The sequence below is a fragment of the Tursiops truncatus genome, chromosome 20, assembly GCF_011762595.2.
Source record: "Tursiops truncatus isolate mTurTru1 chromosome 20, mTurTru1.mat.Y, whole genome shotgun sequence".
In the NCBI taxonomy this organism is placed as follows: domain Eukaryota; kingdom Metazoa; phylum Chordata; class Mammalia; order Artiodactyla; family Delphinidae; genus Tursiops; species Tursiops truncatus.
This window is the reverse complement of record NC_047053.1, coordinates 38249227-38268223: the sequence shown is the minus strand read 5'-3', so window position 1 is coordinate 38268223 and position 18997 is coordinate 38249227. Positions and strand designations below refer to the sequence as shown.

The 18997-nt window shown below is 45.6% G+C and overlaps 1 long non-coding RNA gene across 1 annotated transcript; it reads left to right on the top strand.

The window, feature by feature from the left end:
- The first annotated feature begins 858 nt into the window (after positions 1–858).
- Positions 859–8973, top strand: LOC141277355 (uncharacterized). Its single transcript, XR_012328618.1, has 3 exons — positions 859–1096; positions 8493–8539; positions 8720–8973. It is a non-coding gene; the product is annotated as an uncharacterized lncRNA (long non-coding RNA).
- Positions 8974–18997: the final 10024 nt, after the last annotated feature.

The following is an 18997-nucleotide window of genomic DNA, read 5'->3' as shown; positions in this document are numbered from 1 at the left end:
TAGAATCATCTTAGGAGCTTTTAAAAATCCTGATGCCCAGGCTGTATCCCAGAATAATCAGAGTCTCATTTATCTTTGCAGCTCACCAGGTTATTCCAACGTATAGCCTGGGTTGAGAACCATTGGTTTAGACCAACCCTACAGTTTACTGGTCAAGAAACTAAGGTCCAGAGGGGTAAACTGACCTGCTCAAGGTCACACAGCAAGTAAGTGACAGCGCTTGGGACTTGAGCCAAGTCCTCCAACCCCAGGGCTCTCTTCACTCTACTTCACTTCCCTACAGCAGAGTTTAGGGAATGGGGGGGAGGGGAAGGAAGCACTGGGCTTCCCCTTCTGGCTTGGCGTCGTCATGGTTGAGTCCTGAAAGAGGAGTTTCCTGGACACAGGTGGCCTATGCATGGGAATTCCCTGACGGACTATGTCTGTCTCCATCCATCCGTTTCCCAGGAGGTAGGTCCCAGGAGCCCAGGCCGGGGTGGGGGGATTCTGCTTCTAACCGGTGGCTAGTCTTAGGCTAAAACAGCCCCCAGCCAGCCTGACCCTGCCATTCCCACACACCTTGTCTTCCCAGAGACACAGAGCATTCAGGGACTGTCCCATCACCAGGCCATACAGTTCTCAGAACTCAGGTGAGGTTTCTGAGCCCCCATGGCCTCAGCTCCCAGCTCCTCTCAGAACTGGCTGGGACAGGCCCCGTTCTCAAAGTCAGCAACCGCGACGATCTCGAAACTAGAAGGTCTAGAAGCTCTCCCTTGACTTGTTTTTGCTCTCTTGTCAGGGTTTTAAGGGGGTGTGTGTGTCTCAAACCTCTGATTGTCTCTGCTCTCTGACTTTTTCTGGTGTGTTTTTGAAGTGGCTTTTTGTTATTCTGCTTCGGCTCACTCACCTTTCTCAGCAGCTGTGGAAAACACTCGGCCCCGCTCTGCTCTCCACTGAGCACTTGGATTCCGTGTAAACAGCTCGCCTACTGGCCTGCTCAGGAGGGCCTGGGCCTGTGGAGCCTTTGAGAACAGTCATGGGGCAGAAAACCCCCCCATGCTCAAGGAGGAGGATGGGGGAGACCTGACAGAGCAGAAGGAACTTTCTAGGCACACAGGTACCGATGGCCTAGGCAGACCTGGAGAGGACGAGCCTAGGGACCTCTCCTTTTATGAACATCAGGACTGCTAGAAGGAGGGTGCCCACCCGCCAGGAACCTCTCCAGTCTCCTCTGCTGAAATTTGAGTAGATCTAGGACTGCATTGCCCAAGATGGTAGCCACTCATCATATGTGGCTAGTGAGCATTTAAAAGGTGGCTAGCTTGACTAAGGAACTGAATTTTAAATTTTACTTAATTTTATTTAATGTCAATGAAATTTAAATAACTACATGTGGCTCGTGGCCGCTGTGTTAGATAGGGCAGCTCACCAGCTGCGGTTCTCACAGTTGGCTGCACAGAAGAATCACCCAGGGAGATGTAATACTTGGATGCCTGCATCCAACCCAGTGATTCTGATTTACTGACATAGGGTGTGGACTGAGCTGCAGAGTTTGGGAAGCTCCATGGGTGACTCCAGTGTGTAGCCAAGTTTGAGAACCTCTGGCCCAAAGGACTCCCAACTGCTCTTCCAACCCCAACTCCCTATATTTTGATTTGTTTTCTAGGGTTTTCAGAATTTGAGGACCACAGATCAATGTGACACACCACATCAAAAAAAGAAAAAACAAAAACCATGTGATCATCTCAATAGATATAGAAAAAGCATTTGATATAATTCACATCCATTCATGATCAAAATGCTTATGAAACTGGGTATAGAAGGAACGCATCTCAACGTAATAAAAGCTATTTATGACAAACCCACAGCCAATATAATACTCAATGGTGAAAAGCTGACAAGCCTTCCCACTAAAATCAGGAACAAGACAAGGATGTCCACTCTCACCACTTCTATTCAACATAGTATTGGAAGCCCTAGCCACAGCAATCAGACAAGAAGAAGTAAAAAGTATCCAAATTGGTAAGGAAGAGGTAAAATTGTCATTATAATGCAGAATTTTTAGACAACTTTATTGAACTATAATTGCTTTACAATGGTGTGTTAGTTTCTGCTTTATAACAAAGTGAGTCAGCTGTACATATACATATATCCCCATATCTCCTCCCTCGTGCGTCTCCCTCCCACCCTCCCTACCCCACCCCTCTAGGTGGTCACAAAGCACTGAGCCGATCTCCCTGTGCTATGCGGCTGCTTCCCACTAGCTATCTACTTTACATTTGGTAGTGTATATATGTCCATGCCACTCTCTCACTTCATCCCAGCTTACCCTTCCCCCTCCCCATGTCCTCACGTCCATTCTCTACGTCTGCATCTTTATTCCTGTCCTGCCCCTAGGTTCTTCAGAACCGTTTTTGGTTGTGTTTTTTTCCAGATTCCATATATATGTGTTAGCATATGGTATTTGTTTTTCTCTTTCTGACTTACTACACTGTGTTTGACAGTCTCTAGGTCCATCCACCTCACCTCACTACAAATAACTCAATTTCATTTCTTTTTATGGCTGAGTAATATTCCATCGTATATATGTACCACATCTTCTTTATCCATTCATCTGTCGATGGACACTTAGGTTGCTTCCATGTCCTGGCTATTGTAAATAGAGCTGCAATGAACATTTTGGTACATGACTCTTTTTGAATTATGGTTTTCTCAGGGTTATTTGCCCAGTAGTGGGATTGCTGGGTCGTATGGTAGTTCTACTTTTAGTTTTTTAAGGAATCTCCATACTGTTCTCCACAGTGGCTGTATCAATTTACATTCCCACCAACAGTGCAACAGGGTTCCCTTTTCTCCACACTCTCTCCAGGATTTATTGTTTGTAGATTTTTTGATGATGGCCATTCTGACCAGTGTGAGGTGATACCTCATTGTAGTTTTGATTTGCATTTCTCTAATGATTAGTGATGTTGAGCATCCTTTCATGTGTTTGTTGGCAATCTGTATATCTTCTTTGGAGAAATGTCTATTTAGGTCTTCTGCCCATTTTTGGATTGGCTTGTTTGTTTTTTTGATATTGAGCAGCTTGTAAATTTTGGAGATTAATCATTTGTCAGTTGCTTCATTTGCAAATATTTTCTCCCATTCTGAGGGCTGTCTTTTCATCTTGTTTATGGTTTCCTTTGCTGTGCAAAAGCTTTTAAGTTTCATTAGGTCCCATTTGTTTATTTTTGGTTTTATTTCCATTTCTCTAGGAGGTGGGTCAAAAAGGATCTTGCTGTGATTTATGTCATAGAGTGTTCTGTCTATGTTTTCCTCTAAGAGTTTTATAGTGTCTGGCCTTACATTTAGGTCTTTAATCCATTTTGAGTTTATTTTTGTGTATGGTGTTAGGGAGTGTTCTAATTCCATTCTTTTACATGTAGCTGTCCATTTTTCCCAGCACCACTTATTGAAGACACTGTCTTTTCTCCATTATATATTCTTGCCTCCTTTATCAAAAATAAGGTGACCGTATGGGCATGGGTTTATCTCTGAGCTTTCTATCCTGTTCCATTGATCTATATTTCTATTTTTGTGCCAGTACCATACTGTCTTGATTACTGTAGCTTTGTAGTATAGTCTGAAGTCCAGGCGCCTGATTCCTCCAGCTCCATTTTTCTTTCTCAAGATTGCTTTGGCTATTTAGGGTCTTTTGTGTTTCCGTACAAACTGTGAAATTTTTTGTTCTAGTTCTGTGAAAAATGCCATTGGTAGTTTGATAGGGATTGCACTGAATGTGTAGATTGCTTTGGGTAGTAGAGTCATTTTCACAATGTTGATTCTTCCAATCCAAGAACATGGTATATCTCTCCATCTGTTTGTATCATCTTTAATTTCTTTCATCAGTGTCTTATAGTTTTCTGCATACAGGTCTTTTGCCTCCTTAGGTAGGTTTATTCCTAGGTATTTTATTCTTTTTGTTGCAGTGGTAAATGCGAATGTTTCCTTAATTTCTCTTTCAGATTTTTCATCATTAGTGTATAGGAATGCAGGAGATTTCTGTTTATTAATTTTGTATCCTGCTACTCTACCAAGTTCATTGATTAGCTCTAGTAGTTTTCTGGTAGCATCTTTAGGATTCTCTGTGTATAGTATCAAGTCATCTGCAAGCAGTGACAGCATTACTTTATCTTTTCTGATTTGGATTCTTTTTATTTCTTCTTCTTCTATGATTGCTGTGGCTAAAACTCCCAAAACTATGTTGAATAATAGTGGTGAGAGTGGGCAACCTTGTCTTGTTCCTGATCTTAGAGGAAATGACTTCAGTTTTTCACCATTGAGAATGATGTTGGCTGTGGGTTTGTGATATATGGCCTTTATTATGTTGAGGTAAGTTCCCTCTATGCCTAGTTTCTGGAGGGTTTTTATCATAAATGGGTGTTGAATTTTGTTGAAAGCTTTTTCTGCATCTATTGAGATGATCATATGGTTTTTCTCCTTCAGTTTGTTAATATGGTGTATCACATTGATTGATTTGCATATATTGAAGAATCCTTGCCTTCCTGGGATAAACTCCACTTGATCATGGTATATGATCCCTTTAATGTGCTGTTGGATTCTGTTTACTAGTATTTTGTTGACGATTTTTGCATCTATGTTCATCAGTGATATTGGCCGTAGTTTTCTTTCTTTGTGACATCTTTGCCTGGTTTTGGTATCAGGGTGATGGTGGCCTCGTAGAATGAATTTGGGAGTGTTCCTCCCTCTGCTATATTTTGGAAGAGTTTGAGAAGGATAGGTGTTAGCTCTTCTCTAAATGTTTTATAGAATTCTACTATCAAATGAAGCTATCTGGTCCTGGGCTTTTGATTGTTGGAAGATTTTTAGTCACAGTCTCAATTTCAGTGCTTGTGATTGATCTGTTTATATTTTCTGTTTCTTCCTGGTTCAGTCTTGGAAGGTTGTGCTTTTCTAAGAATTTGTCCATTTCTTCCAGGTTGTCCATTTTATTGGCATATAGTTGCTTGTAGTAATCTCTCACGATCCTTTGTATTTCTGCAGTGTCAGTTGTTACTTCTCCTTTTTCATTTCTAATTCTATTTATTTGAGTCCTCTCCTTTTTTTTAGTGATGAGTCTGGCTAATGGTTTATCAATTTTGTGTATCTTCTCAAAGAACCAACTTTTAGTTATAATGCAGAAGATGAGGACCAAGGAGTTTACTCAGAGAATCCACTCAAGACACTGAAAACTTTTTCCATGTTCTAAACATAATACACATTCATGGTAGAAAATTGAGAAAATTCAGAGAAATAAAAAGAAAGTTAAAATGCCCTAAAATCCCACCACCCAAATAAAGGGTTAGAACGTTTAGGTATAAATTCTCCCAGACATTTTCCCATGGATATATCCTTCTGTTTTTTCCAAATTGGAATCATACCGTGAGTCCTGTTTTGTAATTAGCTTTTGTCACTGTGTTTATGTGATTAACAAATATTCATATATCATCCATTGTGATGGTTACATGGTATTTTATCATAAATATAACTACAGTTTATTCAAATCCATATTAATTTTAGCCCCATTTTTTGCTAGTGTTTTAAAAAACATTGCTGTGAATGTAACAATAGCAATACTTGATGAAAAGCCATTCAATAACCCTTGGGAGGAGAGGAGAGGAAAGAAGAGGGATGGGAGGGGAGGGACACGAAGGAAGAAGAGAGAAAACAAAAATAATTAGGCCAAGAGGCATACAAAATTCTAAGTAATTCAAATTACGCCCCAGAAAAGTTGAACCAGTTTACACTCGTACCAACAGAGTGTGACAGTACCTATTTTTATGCATGCTGGCCTTGCACAGAATGCATTTGATAAGCATTATCAATTATGCTTGCCAAATTTAATGAGGTATTAAAAAAACCACTACCCACAGGCAATAACTCATTGTTGTGAAGTTCAGTGTACATTCAATAAGCACTGACTCTGTGTGAGGTGCTGCCTTAGGTATGGGTGATAAAGATAAACAGAACCCATCCCTGCCCTCTGAGAGCTCAGGGAAGGGGGGAACTCAAGGGCTTGGCTGTAAGTCAGGGAGAACGACATGGGTGCTAAATAGAGGTACCGGAGTCACAGTGCTGAGTAGAAAAGAAAAGCCCATGATGCTTCACAGCAATGCTGGGAAGTCTGGGGGGTGGGGGAGGGTGCACTTGAGCTGGATCCAGAAGGATGAATACAGTCACTGGCGAGCATTAGGAGGTGGTGGTTTGGCCAACACCAAAAGGCACTAGAGGCTCAGGGGACTGGAAAGCTGTCCCTTCTATCTTCCAGAGGCTCCTGCATTTATCAATCCCCTGCAGTCAGGAAGCTTGCCCTTGGATCTATCCCACAGCCTCTTTTGGCCACTTAACTCCCTTCTCTCTGGTTTTTGTGGTGGGAACAGGAGACAGCTTGGCCGCCTTCTCCATAGTCACCTTCAGAGACTTCCAGACCAACGCAAATATGTTCTTATTTGGATTATCCATTCCTTTTCTAAAAGACATTGACATACAATGTCAGTATGTCCATTTTAAAAAAGAGTTGCAAGGAATTCCCGGGTGGTCCAGTGGTTAGGACTCGGCGCTTTCACTGCTGGGATCTGGGTTCAGTCCCTGGTCAGGAAACTAAGATCTCACAAGCTGCATGATGCGGCCAAGAAATAAATTAAAAAATAAAAATAAATACATTTGAATAAATTAAAATTTTAAGAGCTGCAGAAGTCAAGGTCATAGGGCAAATTTAGGGAGACTTGGATTCCCCAAGCCTCAGGTCCCAAGCCCAACTTGCACACCATTATTAGGATGGCCAATGCCAGACTTGTATAAAGAAGGAGGCAGCCAGTTCAAGCCCTGGCTCTCCCACTTAGGACTTGTGGGGCAGTTTGCTTCATCTCACTGAGCCTATCAAACATGGATTGCAGGAATAGTGAAAAATTAGATTTGAAGGGTGGGAAAGCATTTTGTTAAAAGTAATAAGAATAAGCTGTGACTCCCATCAATGTGGGCCATGGTCAGGTTAGCCAGTCTCTTACTTTCCCTCTTCATGAGTCCTTTTCCCACAAACACACACACACACACACAGACGCGCACACACACACACACACACACACACCCTTTAAACCGAGACTCTGACGTACATACTAGCATTTCAGGAATAAGGCAAGTCCCTAGAGATGGCCTTTCTTCAGAAGCTCACTGAAAATGAATTAAGGGACTTGCCCAACCGTGATTCGGAGCGTGATGTTGGAAGGGCATGACAGCCACGGGACCTTTGAGTGTCGGGTCGCCTTTTCCACCCATTGACCGACACGCGCCCTTCCCCCAATCCTGCCCTATGACATCAGGGACAGAATTAAATTTCCCCCCTTCCCTGCCTTCACCTCCCCTATCCTGCTCTGTGACACACATCCCTGGAGAGTCCCCCACATCATCGCAGAACAAAAACAAAACAACAAAGAAAAAAAACACCAAACCTTCCCCCTTGCCACCCACCCCTCCACTATGAGTCGCCCACACCGTAGGGGTTCTTTAACTTGGGTTTCAAATACTAGAAATGAAATAGCCTTTTTTTTTTTTTTCACTTCTGCTATTTACACAGAAGTGCCTGCCCGGCCACCTCAGGCGCTAAACCCACCATAATTCAAATTTATTTTTAGGTTTCTCGGCTGTAGAAGTCTGCAGAATGCCAAAATGGTCTCATGGGAGGGGGGGTGAGCTAGGAGAACTTTTCCCGGCCAATCCACACCTTCCCCCCACCCCACCCCGTCCTTTACTGATTCCACTTCATTTCAGCCTCACAGAGACTCATAGAAGAAACCCATCTATTATTGATCTATTTTCGCAGGTATTGAAACTGAGGTTCTAGGTAGTTAAGCAACTTGGTCAAAATCAATTAGTCAGTACCGGGACCTGGATTTGAAACCAGAACTGACTCAGAAGCCAAAGTTCTTTGTGCTGAAACCCTGCCCCTCTGCCTTTCTTTTTCTCACTCCCACAGCAAATTCACATGTACCTCCTTTATCTGAGTGTTTGCACGCTCCCTGCTCTAGTTATCTGCACCTTGCCCTTTTCTGCTTTGGAGTGAAAAGCAGGTCCACCAGAGAAGTTTCTGGAAACTTAAGTTTTCCTTCACGCCCAAAGCAGTGGCATACGCTTCACTGCAACCCGTTTAAGTGACTGACTCCTTGCCCCCTGTGAATCCTGGTGGGGAGGGGAGCAGAGGCAAGTTGGAACTCTCTAATAGCAACAGGGGAGGCTTCTGGATTTGGGCTACACAGATCTGGGTTGGAATCGCAGCTTGGACACTTAAGGCACTTAAATGTCACTAAGCCTGCACTTCCTCATCTAGAAATTGGCAATGATGTACGTATTCACCTAGCAGCGTAGTTGAGAGACCCAAATGAGATCATGTGAGGGAAAGGGCCCAGGTCAGATTCAGCCACAGAGCTGACATCCAATAAATGTTTCCTTCTTGTCTTCCTTTCTCACCAACGCTGCAGAGGAGCACAGGGCTACGACCAGGGAGCCTGGCCTGCAGGAAGCTTTGGTAACTGTCTCTGAGGAAGCTCAACAGATTAAGTAAACAAAAAGGTCCTACTGTATAGCACGGAGAACCATATTCATTTCATTTATCCTATGATAAACCATAATGGAAAAGAATATTTAAAAAAGAATATATAGGACTTCCCTGGTGGTACAGTGGTTAAGAATCTGTCTGCCAATGCAGGGGACATGGTTCGAGCCCTGGTCCGAGAAGATCTCACATGCCGCGGAGCAACTAAGTCCATGTGCCACGACTACTGAGCCCGCGAGCCACAACTACTGAAGCCCACGCACCTAGAGCCCGTGCTCCACAGCAAGAGAAGCCACCGCAATGAGAAGCCCGCAAACCGCCACGAAGAGTAGCCCCCCCTCGCCGCAGCTAGAGAAGGCCTGCAAGCAGCAACGAAGACCCGATGCAACCAAAAATAAATAAATAAATAAAACTATTTTTAAAAAAAAAGAATGTATATATATGTATAACTGAATCACTTTGCTGTACAGCAGAAATTAACACAACATTGTAAATCAACTATACTTCAATTAAAAGAAAAAAAAGAGTTTTATTAAGGCCAGCCTCCAACATTTACAGCGGCTGGGCAAGGGTACAGTAGAGGTCTATATACCACATGCCAGATATTTATGTCATATTGTACATCAAGCCAATAAACTGGTAAGTAAAATAGATTCTATCCCATTTTGAAAATATGTTTCCATAATGTAAAATATCATTTATGATGACCTAAAAGGCCATGTTTAAATTTAGAATTTTCAGACTCCTTGGAGAGTTTGCCACCAGCCACCAGCCTCCAGCCCCAGGCCTGCAGCTCAGTCCCTTTTCCTTCCTACTCCCCGGCCTGCCTAAACTCTGTCTACACCACCACCCCCATACATAGCCAGCTTCTGGCCAGCTCTTAACCTAGGGGATTCTGGATCCTGGGACCCGGAGGGTGACAAAAAAGTGGGGACACAGAGCTGTTGTGGGCCCATCTTTCATCTGAGAGAAAGGAGTGCAATCAGAAGGACCTGTGGACAGCACTGCATTGGTCCGAGGTGCTGTTTGCCTGTCACTCTAAGTGGGAATTCATGCAGCAAGCTTGGGCCACAACAGTTACCTCATCCTTCTTCCTGTGTTAAGCCCTAAACCTGAAAGGAAATTGTAGTTTCGATTATTTCAATCGCTTTGCAATAAACGTTGTCTTTCCCCACCCCTAGGACAGGGGCTGAGGCAGGGAGACTCCAACAAGTGGACACTGATATTTACATATAGAATCTCCTCAGCTCTATTTTTGTCCTTTGCTCCAGGGAATTCCCTGGTGGTCCAGCTGTTAAGACTTTGCCTTCCATGCAGGGGGTGCAGGTTCGATCCCTGGCAGGGGAGCTAAGATCCCACATGCCTCATAAAACAGAAGCAATATTGTAACAAATTCAGTAAAGATTTTTAAAATGGCCCACATCAAAAAAATCTTAAAAAAAAAAAAAAGTCTTTGCTCCAGAAAGCCAGAAAGGATAGACAGAAACCAGATCTGTAGTTGCCAGGGGCTGGGGTGGAGGAAGGGTTTGACTACAAAGGGGTATGAGAGAATTTAGGAGGGTGATGAAACTGTTATATACTGTACCTTGCTTGTAGTAGTGGTTACACAACTGTATGCATTTGTAAAAATCCCTAGAACCATACACTAAAACAGGTGGATTTTACTGTATGTAAATTATATCTCAAAAAGTTATGTAGGGCTTCCCTGGTGGCACAGTGGTTGAGAGTCTGCCTGCCGATGCAGGGGACATGGGTTCATGCCCCGGTCCAGGAAGATCCCACATGGCCCATGAGCCATGGCCACTGAGCCTGCGCGTCCGGAGCCTGTGCTCCGCAACGGGAGAGGCCACAGCAGTGAGAGGCCCGCATACCGCCAAAAGAAAAAAAAAAAAGTTATGTAATAAAAATTCTTCCAACCACATTCTAAGAAAGGAGCAAGATTTGAAAGAGGAATGTGTTCAGGCATCTAAAATAACTTTCTTTGGTGTGACATTTAGGGTGAATCAGTGTAGAGGACATCTGTCACATTTGTAGCTGCCCATCTTCTTATGTGAATAGCCTTTCCTTCTGGAGGAAATTACCTTGTTATGGTCCTGCCTCCCCAGGTAGATGTCAAGAACACAAACTCCCTGCCTCCCTTGCAGCTAGGCATGGGCCTGTGACCTGCTCTCCACCAATCAGAAGCATTCATAGAGACTTTGATTCAGTAGTAAATACTGTACGGACCGGGCTGCAGGGGCTTCCATTTCTGCTGATGTGGCAACAGCAGAGGCAACTGACTTTGGTGCTTTCAATGGTTGAGTTCCCGGTGACCAGCTCAAATTTGTGTAGGTCAGGGATGGGAGGGGGAAGTTCCATTCATTGTTCTCTGCTACTAGCTCTGAGTCTTCTTTGGGAAAGCCCTTGATTTCTCTGAGTCTCTATTTCGCATTTGTAGAATGGGCATCACAGGGCTTACGTCGTAGAATTGTTGTGAAATTAAATAAAGTGATTCAGGGTCTGGCAGGCAGTAGGTGCTGAATAAGTATTAGCTCCCGTCCTCCCTGAAACAGTAGGTAAGATCCTGGAAACTGGTAACTTGCCTTAACAGCCTGGGAGCTTCCCCAGAGCTGGGAACCCAGGAGCTTTATTCAGAAGCCAAAGCTGGGCTTCCCTGGTGGCGCAGTGGTTGGGAGTCTGCCTGCTGATGCAGGGGACACGGGTTCGTGCCCCGGTCCAGGAAGATCCCACATGCCGCGGAGCGGCTGGGCCCGTGAGCCATGGCCGCTGAGCCTGCGCGTCCGGAGCCTGTGCTCCGCAGCGGGAGAGGCCACCACAGTGAGAGGCCCACATACCGCAAGAAAAAAAAAAAAAAAAAGAAGCCAAAGCTGACACTAACCTCTGAGGAGCTGGAGCAGGTAGCTGTGCAGGTAGTTAGAGATGTATGACCATTCATCTTCCCTCCACTGCCCAGCTCCTCTCTGGCTGTACTAAGGAGTGGCCACTATTTCATGAGCTCTAGGTTGAGCCTTTTGGGGGTTAAATCAACAAAAAATGCTTCAACCCACTGGTTGAGCACCAAGAATAAGCCAGGTGCTATGTTAAGTACCCAAGAAATAAATAAGGTGCCACTTACCTGCAACCTGAAGGGGGGAGAAAATGTATAGATGCCTATGATACAAATTAGACTGAGGGATGCTACAGCAGGGTGAACAGCATGCTGTAGCCTTGAGGCATCAGAAATTCTTCAAGGGACTTCCCTGGTGGTGCAGTGGTTAAGAATCTGCTTGCCGATGCAGGGGACACGGGTTCAAGCCCTGGTCCAGGAAGATCCCACATGCCGCGGAGCAACTAAGCCCACGTGCCACAACTACTGAAGCCCGTGTGCCTAGAGCCCGTGCTCCACAACAAGAGTAGCCCCCACTCGCCACAACTAGAGAAAGCCCACGCCCAGCAATGAAAACCCAATGCAGCCAAAAGGTGGAAGGAAGGAAGGGAGGGAGGGAGGGAGGGAGGGAGAGGGAGAGGGAGAGAAAGAGAGAAAAGAAGGAAGGAAAGAAGGAAGAAAGAAAGAAGAAAGAAATTCTTCAGGAGGCTAGGGCTCTTTGAGCAGGGTCTTGAATGATGAGTTAGAGTCTAACAGGGGAAGAAGGATCCAGAGGCATCTTAGCCTGAGAGAAAAGCGTGTGGAAAAGCCCAAGAGAATGAAAGTGCATGGCGCTCTTGAGGGAATTCAAAGTTGGTCCAGAATGGTGGGAACACAAAGTGGGTACAGGTGGAGAGTCAGAGATTGAGGCCAGAGATGGCGACTGGGCCAGTTGAGAAGGGCTTTGAATGCCGTGAAGAGAGCACAAAAGGAGGATGAAGCAGACATGGTCTCCTTCCCAGACGCTCCAGGAGATGATCAACGGACTCCCCAAATGTGGATGACCAGAGAGGACATCCAGGTTCATCTGGTTCAATCCCCAGATGAGGAAGCAGGAGATGAGGGGCTCCTGGAAGCTTGGCTGGCTGAGCTGAGACCAGAACCCCATGCTCTTTTCCACCACAACAGGCAGTCTCGAGCTAAACAAGCATAAAGCCACCTGGGCTTTCTGATACCTACAGTGTACAAACTCAGCTGTGAAGCTGCAGGACTGGCCCGATGGTGGGCCCGGTCTTGAGGGGTGGGGAGTGGGCTAGCTGGATTTCTCACTCATCACTTGTCAGGAGACCAGACATCACTTCCCCACCCCTGCTTTCACCACACAGGCTATTTCAGTCCAAGTTTCTGGTCGCCCTCGCCACCTGCCAAGACAAGGATCACCACAGAAGTCAACACCGTGTTTCACTAAGGGACAAAAGGAACCACGGGGGATTCTTGGCAACTCTCAGCCACACACAGGGGCTCGGGCTTGGAGCTGTTGGGGACAGTAGGACAGTGTGGCCAGCCCCACCCTCTAGGGGGCCAAAACTAGAATGGCACGAGTTTCCACTGAGCAATTCTGGAAGAATAAACTGCCCCCCTGCTTTCCCTTTCACCTGCCCCCACCCTTTCCCTCAGGGAACCTGGCGACGTGAAAAACACAGACCTATAAACCCTGCCTCTCGATGCCCAGCAATGAACCACGTAGCAAAACAGGAAGCATCTTCTTGTCGTTGTGCTCTCTGTGCAAGCGCGTCCTGACAAGTGGCAGGAAACCACCACCGGGCCGTGGCAACAGGTGTCAGGGTGACCTGAGGCTTCCCGCCAGCCTCCTTCCCTTTTCTTCCTGCTGGAGAGTGGCCTCTTTCCTCCCTGCAGCCGGATAATCCCCCACCTCTCACCAGCTGGTCCTTTCCCTCTTGGTGGCCTGAGGCCTGATCATGACCTTCAAAGGCCCTCAACCCTAAGAAGATTATTATCTCTCTCCAAATATAATTCCTGAGACCGGCCGGCCAACCAACACAAAATGTATACATATGCTGAAATTAAAAGAACCTCTCTTTTAGATTTTTCTGATTACAAACTTCTAGGTGAGGGCAAAGCAAAAACTCTCTCAAATTTGGGGGTGCCACTTGTCTGGCTCTGGGGCTCTAAATCTATCCTAAATCTGCCTGTTAGGTTACCCAGCACTGGTGGAGACTCACACTCCTTGGCTTCACATGGGGACAGACTGTTTCCAAGTGAAATAAAACAGGGATGAGGGCAGGAGTATAAGAGGTATGATCTCGGACTTTGCCCATTGAATTACAAGCCCAGAGGGATCGGAAACGGTAGGACACTCTGGGTTGGGCCAAGAAATTGGTACTTGGACCAAGGCTCCATCTGCACCATAGGCTACGTCAGTGGACTCTGGGTCTGCTTCTTTCTCTTGGGTCTCTCCAGATTAGACCTCCTGTAGGAGGTCTCTGTTCTTCCTTGCCCTGTTCAAGACTTACCGTGTTCTTTCTTATGATAATAGCGGGGCTGAGGTTATGGCAGGCTAAGTTGTTCTTTATCCTCAAGGTCACCAGGTCATCAGTGGATGGATGGAGTGAATGACTATAAAAGTTTCTTCCAGGTTCTGTCCCCTGTTCCTTCTCAGAAACCTTTGCTCACGGGCAGGACTTCCCCAAAGGCAGTGCGCACATTCTCAGAGAACAAGGCAGTGGGCAGGAAGCCTGGTCTGAAAACATTTTTGCCAGGAGTGGCCCAAGCCCTTTATGTCATGCTTCATGTAAGCCTGTCATGGTGCGAAAAGCCCCTTAGCTTGGAGTCAAAGATCAAGACACTTCTTCTCTTTGAAGTCTCAGTTTCCTCTGTCAGAAAATTGAAACCTACCAAACTGAGAAACCCTGAGAGTTGAATAAGATACAAGAAAGTGCTTGGAAACGTGAAAGCCCCACACAAATGTGGAGACATTGTCTTCCATTAATTGACACATTCTTTGGTCATTAACTGACCATGGTTTATTGGGTCTTCAAAGTCCTAGAACTTGACCCAATACCTGGCAGGGTAGATACTCAGTAAATGGATACTGGATGAATGGATGGACCAGTGAATGGACAGATGGACAAATGGACAGGTAGCGTAGTGGGGAATAGTCACCTATGGGAAAAACATTGCACACCATCTGTCTCACATGTCACAACAGCAGGGAGAGATTCACTCCAAAGACACAGCCAAAGCAAAACATATCTCGTGTGCCAAACACAAACAGACCACTGCACAAGTAACAAAGGTCAGAAACCTGGCCCACAGGCAGCATCTCCCCTGCGAGGAGGCCAAGTTAAACAGTCCGGCTCTCCCCATTCCTGAACTCTGAAATTGAATGATTCTGAAAAAATGAGCATCCTGTTCAGTGTGCCAGCCAAGACTCCTGGCCTTAGCACTTGCCACCGACCTCTCACCGTCACTCTCCTCCCTCTGTCTGAGCCACCCCTGCTCCTCTCAGATGCCACTTTTTCCATAGCCTTCCTGACTCCCTTCTATGTGCTCCCATGGTGTGTTGGGCTTGCCACTCCCCACCCCACCCCTGTTAGTTAGCTCTTACTATATTGTACTACGATTTCGTCTCCTGGTTTTTTTGCTTGTTTGTTTATTTGTTTTTTGCGGTACACGGGCCTCTCACTGCTGTGGCCTCTCCCATTGCGGAGCACAGGCTCCGGACGCGCAGGCTCAGCGGCCATGGCTCACGGGCCCAGCCGCTCGGCGGCATGCGGGATCTTCCCGGACCAGGGCATGAACCCGCGTCCCCTGCATCGGCAGGCGGACTCCCAACCACTGCGCCACCAGGGAAGCCCTGTTATTTTTTAAATATTATGAAATATTGAATTCATAAAGGTATAAAGAACAATACAATGAGACATTTGTCCACCACAAGCCAAACATTACCAACGCAGTTCAAGCTCCTGAAAATCCCTCTCCACTGGCACCCTCTTCCTTCCCACCTTGAATTTAGTGTATACATTTCCATGCCTGTTGTTATACTTTTAATGCTTACGGGTAATTGCCTCTTTATTTTTCCATCTCCCCCGCTGTTATGGAGTGAATGTTTCCCCGCAGTGGGGTTTGAATCCCCGTTCAAATTCGTATGTTGAAGCCCTAACCCTCAGTGCGGTTGCATTTGGAGGTGGGGCCTCTAAGGAAGTAAATAAGGTTAAATAAACTCCTAAGAGTGGGGCCATAACCCAATAGGGTTACTATCCGTATAAGAAGAGATACCAGGGCTTCCCTGGTGATGCAGTGGTTGGGAGTCCGCCTGCCGATGCAAGGGACACGGGCTCATGCCCCGGTCCGGGAAGATCCCACATGCTGCGGAGCGGCTGGGCCCGTGAGCCATGGCCACTGAGCCTGCACGTCTGGAGCCTGTGCTCCACAACAGGAGAGGCCACAACAGCGAGAGGCCCGCGTACCGCAAAAAAAAAAAAAAAAAAATGAAGAGATACCAGAAATCTTTGTCTCTCTGTGTCTGCCTCTCTATCTCTGTCTCTCTGTCTCTGTTTCTCTCTCTTTCCCTCCCTGCCTTGTACACTTTGAGAAAAGGCCACGTAAGGGCATAGGGAGAAGGTACCCATCTGCAGGCAAGGCAGAGAGGCTGACCCTGCTGGGCCTTGATCTGCGATTTCTAGGCTCTAGAACTGTGAGAACCACAGCTACCCAGCCTGTGGTATTTGATTGTGGCAGCTCGAGCTGACTGATACACCCACCATGCTCCATGTGAGCTTGGCAAGGTCAGGGACCACGGGTGTTCATCTTTGTATCTGTAGAGTCCAGTACCGTGCCTGGCACGTAAGTGTTCATCAAATACTTGTTGTTTGTATGAATGAATGAATGAAGCAAAGTCGGAAGCAAAACAAGTGTCCTAGGGTCTGTTCCATGGGAGCAAGTTATTCTCCGCTCTGCCATGATACGGGTCTTATTCAAGCTGCTGCTGAGACCAGGATCTGCAATCAGCTCCTAACAATGTAAATTTAAAAAGAACAAAGGAATCCCCAAGAGAGAGGTGGAAGAAGTGGTGTCATCTTAGGAAAAGGTTGACGTCACATCATCAATCAATCAAATGTTCCTTAAGCATCTGATTATTAGGTGTTCAGTGGAAAAGCCTCCATCTCTGTAAGACAATCAGTCTTTGGAAGACCAAAGACCAAGTGGTCCAAAGATGCCCCAGATATAAGTAAGCACAATGCATTTGCCTCTCTTATGGACGGGTCCTTTGTACAGACACCAGCCCCTGAGCATCAGTAAGGGGCTTCCCTTTAAAACCCCTGCTTTGACTTTTAAGTTTCTTCAGACAATAAAAAAATTTTTTAATAAAAAAACTTTTTAAAAGATTCTCCAGAGGGAAAGAGGCAGCAGTCTCAAGTCCCTTGCTGGGCACGCAACATATGCTCTTAACAAGTGGGATGAGACAAGGGATATCACCTATGGGACCCATTATTGAACTAGACCAAACGAACGATGTTAAAAATATATTTTTAAAACCACAGCACCGTTTGAGGCAACGCAAAGACTAACCAAAAAAGTACACAGCACAATCTTGTTTCCAAGAAGCACAAAGTCTCTTCTAGAATAGAAAACAGTTCTCATGCTGTTGTTATAAATGCCAATTTGAATGTCCCTGAAGTTAAGTGCTATGAGAGTTCAGAGGAGGGAGGGCAGTGAAGGTGGGCCTGCCTGGGCCTCGAAGGGTGGGATACAATTTGGAAAATGATACTGGGTTCCTCCTATACCGTCCCTCTCAGAGAGATGGATTGGCTGTGAATAGTTACTAATTGCTCGCTAACATGCAGAGGGGAAGCTCACAGTGTTGAGAGATACTAGGGAATCCCCACTGTCCTGCTCAGAGACCAGCTAAGAAATGAAACTGAAGGCCTCCAGCCCAAAGTGTGCAATGTCCGCACAGCAAGCGTTGGAGGGATAAAGAAGGACAGTGAGAGGAGGAAAAGGGTCTGGGGTGGGCACTACGGCTTAGCATCAGTGTGAGGTTGCTGAGGGGATCAGAGTCAGGATGCTCCCTTTCTCTCCTAAGAGCATGGCGCATCTACCACAAAGCTCTCCAGTCCTGCCCTCTATTCTGTGGACTCTCTTGACCTGGGACCTTCTTTGGGGCCTACACTAGGTAGAAAACCAAGAAAATCCCTGAGGATAGCAAGGATTATCCTGAGAAGGGAGCCTGGAAATTATGTGGTCCAATCCCATTACTTTTCAGGTGGGCATCCAAGAATCAGAGAGAGGAATTGACTTGCCTGAGGTCACATAGTCATTTCTAGCAGAGGCAAGAGTGGGACACATGTCTTCTGCTTCTAAGCTCAATTTTTCTTAGAAGCATCTGGCACATGGAAAAGGGCTTCAGGAGGAAGCTTCTGGAATAGTTCCAAACTGAAGTTGCCCTGCCCTTCCTTACCAATGCCCTACAGAGATGTAACCCCCCAAGAGTCTTTTCCACCTAGTTCAAGAGATTGCCTGTATCCCTAAAAGTAAGCAGGCCCCAAATGCCAACGATGCGAGCAGTCAAAACATTTAGAATGGAAGGAAAGTTCCAGTTCCATGAGGGCTTCCCATGCCTCCATTTGGGGAATTTGGAATAACAGAGAGTGGTTAAGCAGTAGACAGGAGGCCACAAGAAAGTTCTACACTTCAGAGTCTCAGATGCTAAAGCTTAGCTATTTCCTAGGCAATCCAATATCCTCACTTCATACTTGGGAAAACTGCAACTCAGAGTGGGGAAGCAACTTACGCAAGATCATACAGGGAGGTGGTTAAGAGCGAGGCTTACTGCACTACATCCCAACTGAATGTTCTTCAAATCTCTGGGGTGAAGGAAAACTATTCTATCTACTTGTCCATCTGTCTTCCAGCCCTATTCAATCATGGATTTCCTTTCCTTGTGTAAGGTAAGGCATCACATCATGCTTGGTCTTGGTCATAACTGGAGGCAACAGGTATATAATCTAGCCTTAACTTCTTCTGTACAGTAGTCCCCCCTTATCTGTGGGAGATATAATCCAAGACCCCCAGTGGATGCCTGACACCACGGATATTACCAAACTCTATATATCATACATACTATTTTTTCCTATACACACATACCTAGGATAGAGTTTAATTCATAAATTATAAAGCATATAATTCATAAATTATAAGCATGGTAAGAGATCAATAACAATAACTAATAATAAAATAGAACAATTATAGCAATATACTGTAATAAAAGTTATGTGAAAGTGGCCTCTCTCTCTCTTTCTCCCTCTCAAGATATCTTATTGCAGTGTACTTACCCTCCTTCTTATGATGTGAGATGATAAAACGCCTACATGATGAGATGAAGTGGAATGACACGGGCATTGTAACATAGCGTTAGACTGCTACTGATGTATCATCGGAATGAGTATCATCTGCTTCAGGTGATCCTGGATCATCAAGCCATAGTAATGTCAATGGTTGGGAATCCCAGGTGGGACGGAGCAGGATGGTGCAAGATTTCATCACACTACTCAAAATTGTACGCA